This window comes from Equus caballus, chromosome 2 (assembly GCF_041296265.1).
Source record: "Equus caballus isolate H_3958 breed thoroughbred chromosome 2, TB-T2T, whole genome shotgun sequence".
NCBI lineage: Eukaryota > Metazoa > Chordata > Mammalia > Perissodactyla > Equidae > Equus > Equus caballus.
Genome location: NC_091685.1, coordinates 31,007,088 through 31,012,055, shown reverse-complemented (window position 1 = coordinate 31,012,055; position 4,968 = coordinate 31,007,088). Strand labels below are relative to the sequence as shown.

The 4,968-nt window shown below is 43.4% G+C and overlaps 1 pseudogene; it reads right to left on the bottom strand.

The window, feature by feature from the left end:
- Positions 1-2,418: 2,418 nt before the first annotated feature.
- On the bottom strand, positions 2,419-3,104 carry LOC138920121 (RNA transcription, translation and transport factor protein pseudogene; annotated as a pseudogene).
- Between the last annotated feature and the right edge of the window lie 1,864 nt (positions 3,105-4,968).

Here is a 4,968-nt window from a genome sequence, read left to right as displayed (position 1 = left end):
TCCCATCCTAGTGGACATTCCTTTCAGTCTCCCTTACTGGCTGGTTCCCCCTCTTCAACTTGGCTCTTACTATTGGAGTGCCCCAGAGCATGAGAACTGTTAATGGCTTTCATGTGAATAGTTAACTTTCCAGCAATCTAGAGATCTAAGCTTGTCGGTAATACAGCTCTATCACCCAGGAGCACAGGAAGTACTTTCATTTTACAGGTGGGGAAATTGAAGATTTCTTGTCTTAGGAACTATTTCATTACTACTCTCTTGAGAGGCAATTTCACATATTGCTTCTACCTCTGAAGCTGAAGCTTAGTCCTCGACTTTTATAGCTAAAGAGGAGTCAAAGAAATTTGCTCACTGCTGGAATATTCACTCAGTAAAAATCCCACAATCCAGGGTCTGGTCATCTCCTTTGCAGGTTCAGAAACAACTTTTTTTGTGGAGCCTACCCTGAAATCAACAAAATTCAACAACATACAGTGTCCCAATAAAATGCTTATACTTTTCAGACATTAATAATATAAAATGTAAACCACCATTTTAAACAATGAATTACTGATGATGGGCATTTTTGGTTTTAAGGTAACTGAAATATCTCAACAATATTGAGTGTTCCATTCCATGAATGTGGTATATCTCTCCATTTAATTAGGTCTTCTTTAATTTCCTTTAGCAATGTTCTGTCAGAGTTTTCAGCATCACAGTTTTGCATGCGTTTTGTTGAATTTATGAATATGCTCTTTATACAATTTCATATCCAACTTGTTTTTTCTATCCTAGCATTACTTCTAAAGTATTTTATCTTGTCCTTTAAGGGTTTTATAACATTTATAATGGGTGCATAATCCATTGGCAACTGTTAAACCACTAATAATGGTTTTATTCATTACCTTTCCTTAATGATAACGTCTGTACCATGTTTTATAACGTGAGCTTTACTGTGTTGAGCGGAAGGTCTAGCGTTGCACTGAGCCCCTTGAGGAATGCAGTCTAGAGTAATTTCAGACTCAGTCCCAAAGCCAACACTTCAAATAAAGAGAGTTTTTAGTGAAAATGTCAGTTTATCTTGAATATATTCCTAATCACGTAAGCAATCTTCATTTTCTTCCCAACATTAAATGTAATAGTTTATGATCTCTTAACTACTTCATTGTGGTCAAAAATTACCTCCATTTTGACCACATCAAACTTAAAAACTTTCGTGCATCAAAGGACACGATTGGTTGGTTTGCCTGCATAAGACTGTCTTCAAAAGCACAACCAACTTAGGACAAGACTGACTTCTTCCAGAATGCTCTGAATTTCCCTGTTCTTCAGCAGACTGCTAGGACTGATGTTTTGCAAATGTTGTGGTCAGAACCTGACCTCCCCCACAACCCTCTGGCCCGTGGTTTAATGGTCAAAATATAAGCCTTTCCGGGGTCTATCTTCTTTTACACCCTCCTCTGGATTCTCCTCAGAATCTCCTTTGCTTCTCTGAAGCTCCCCACTGCACCCTCCAGAGCCTCATTCCATGCTAAGCAAACCCTTCTAGGAGGGTGAGCTCTTCATGAAAATTCCCCTCTACCTCCTTGCCTAATGGAAACCCAGACCTCCTCTGAGAGTCTTCTCTGCAGCTCTCTCAAAAGGACGCTGCTCACTGCCTACTTCTCAAATACCTGGGAGCAGGAGGTGGCTTAGGAGCCCTCCTTCCTTCCTAGGGCTACTTCTGAACATTTTCTAGCCTAAAGGCCCTTGGTCCTTCAACTATCATATAACCCAGGATACCCACCTCTGCCCTGTCCTCTCCCCACTTTCTGGCCACTCCCTCTCACTCACTGAAGATTTTTTGGAGGTGGTATCCTTGAGAATGTGGGTTTAGAGTCAAGTATTCCTGGGTTCCTGTCTCAGCTGTGCCCATTACTAGCTGTGCCATCTTGTGCAAATTAATATCTGAGCTTCAATTTTCTTATATATAAAATGGGATAGTAATAGTAACTATCTTGAAGAGTGGTTACTGGCATTCAACAGTCATTCAACTAAAAAATAAACAGAGTAAAATAATGATAAATTGATAGGTGTTCTGTGAAGGGTTTGAAATAGAGAAGAAAGGGAGGCTGTGTTGGGGAGGGGGTTTAGGGAGGAGGTGCCATTTAAGCTGAGACCTGAAGGAAGAGAAGGAGGATCAAATGTGATAAAGCGTATGGAAGCACCCAGCACAGCGCGGGCATAGCGAGCATCAGTAAATGCAAGGTGATTATTATTACCCTTAGCGCTGCTGTATTCAGCATCTGGCTCTGAGCCTTCCTGCGAGTCTGCAGTGTCCATGCAGATGACCCATTCCACATCCACCCTGTTAGTTCTTTCTCCTCTTCCTCGAACTTTATTAAAGAGAAAGCAATTATAGTAATTCTCTAGGACATAGAAATTTCCGGGATCCCTCCCTCAAAAATGTTACGTTCAATTTCCCAACACATGCCAGAGTGACATGGCTCCCAATTGTACGTAAGAAGCTGAAATCCTAAAATGTTCATCTTCGAACTTTCCCCAGTTGGCAGTCTGCCTTTGGATCAGCAATAATTGCCTGAACTGCTACTATGGCTTCATTAATGTTTGTCTGTAGCTCTCTGAGCTCTTCGATAGGCAGCAATCGCAGTCTTTAAGCAGCTTCTTTAAGAACTGCATCTCCTGTGTCAAAACCAAGAATATGTTTGTCTAAAGCAACAAGCAAGACTTCTTTTTTTTGATTTGCTTTGGCAACTGCATCCTGCATCAGGCGCTTGGACCAAAATGCAGATTGCCTCAAGCGTTACCGGATAATCATCTTGCTGCTGAATCTGAAGAAGATTAGCCAAAGCTATTACACTAGACTGAAAATCAGGATTATTTACATCCAAACTGATCAATGGCTCTGCATTTTTAGTTGCATTGTCAGCAGTTGTTGCACTATCAGTTACCAAGTCCTTGTATTTTTCAGCATTATCTCCATATTCAAGTCTGACAGCTAAACCAAGAAGCCAGTCAAATGCTTCTTGTTGATCTTGAATCTTCAAAAGACAGTTAACATATCTGAGATATTTTTCAAAGAACTTGGGCCAGTCTCTGCTGGATGGGTGCCGCCAGTCATTCATCACTGTGGATGTTTCTTAAATTACCTGTCTTCAATCTTGTAGTATCTGATTTTCTGGTCTTCAAGCTAAACAATAAAGTTTCTAAATTTTGTTTCATCTTTGCAGTTGAAGCCAGCAGGGTTGTGGTAGTCAAGGGCCATCAGCTTGCGTCAGAACTTGGTCCTGGCTTCTCCCTCTGGTCCCCCTGGGACTTCACCTGGGACAGGAGAGGAGAGGCAAGAGAAGCAGGTGGCACAGGCACTAGTGATGCAGGGAGAGCAGCCTGTTACTTCTTTGACCTCCTCGACTCTAGTGACTTCACCTCTGCCTCACCTAAGGTACCCACGCCGTGGCCACAGCCTGGGTCTTGCATCACCGAGGACTCCCTCATTTCTTAAATCTTAAATTCAGGCATTTCACTGTGACCACACCTTCTCATCCTCCAGCACTTTTCCACCCAGTTGCTCCTACTGTCCCTGCTCATCAAATTTGCTAGAGCTGACAGCCCTCTCTCGTCTCCCTCTCGAGTCCCTTTCTCTGTTCTAAGTTCCTTTCCTACACAGTAGAGGCTGAAAGCCTTCACCTCTTCTTTGCTGATCACCCCTCTTTTGCCCCACTGTCCTTCTGTCCTATCTGATGCTATTAATGTTTGGTGCCATAACAAGGTCATGGTCTCTGTCAACTGGGTCTTCACGGTTGCCTAGCAATCTTTCTGTACTTTCCTCATCAGCTTTCTCTGTCATCCTTTAAACCTTTTTCATCCTCAAATAGCCTATCTATAGAATAGAAGGATATAGAACCTTTAACGTGTTAATCCCTTAACGTCCTGCCATCCCACATCTGTGTACGTAGCATACGCTGTCAGAGCTCTGCTCATGTCGCCTTGGATTCCTTTGCTGTCTGGGAGCACACCAGATACCCATGAGCTTTTGCTCCCCACAGCCAGTGTCTCTGTCTCTGTCTGAGGACTGCCCTCAGGCTGCCTGAATCACTTTGCCTGTACAGAGAACCACAAGTGACTGGGAATTTACATCTCTCCTCCATCCCCCTGTACACAAAGGGCAGCTCTTAACCTTCTACTGAAGGATTCGGGAGCGTAAATACCCCCAACAACCTTGCCCTATGATTGGGACAACTCTGAGATGTGAAAGCTCCCCTCTGGGGTGAGCCCAAGTCAAGTTGCCCTTCGTGGCATTTTGTTGTCATCGCATTCTTGCTCAGCCTCCTCCTCTTCCTGCTCTCTCTTCCCACTTCCCTATGACTTATTCCTGGGAATTCTTCCTAACAGATCACTGCACAGAAGTCTTCATCTCAGGCAGGGTCTGCTTCTGAGAAATCATGTCTCAGACAATCTGCACCCTGTCACGATGGAAGACATGGTTTCCCCTCGATGTCTCCCCCAGATATTAGCACTCCCTCCCCTCCCCTGCCCTCCCCTTTTGCATCCACACAGTCTTCCTAGGCAAGCTTAGCTCCTCCTATGGCTTAATATACCATCTGTATTAGTTTCCTACGGCTGCTATAACAAAACATCGCAGACTAAGTGGCTCAAACAACAGAAATTTATAGTTTCACAGTTCTGGAGACTAGAAATCTAAGATCAAGGTGTCAGTGGGGTTGGTTCCTTCTGAGGGCTGTGAAGGAAAATCTGCTCCACCCCTCTCTCCTAACTTCTGGTAGTTTGTTGGCAATCTATGACGTTCCTTGGCTTTTAAAAGACTTCCTTCATCTTACATGGCATTCTCCCTGTGCGCATGTCTGTGTCCAAATTTCCCTTTTTAAAATAAAGACACTAGTCACATTGGATTAAGGCCTATCCTAACGACCTCATTTTAACTTGATTACCTCTGGAAAGAACCTATCTCCAGATAAGGACACATTCTGA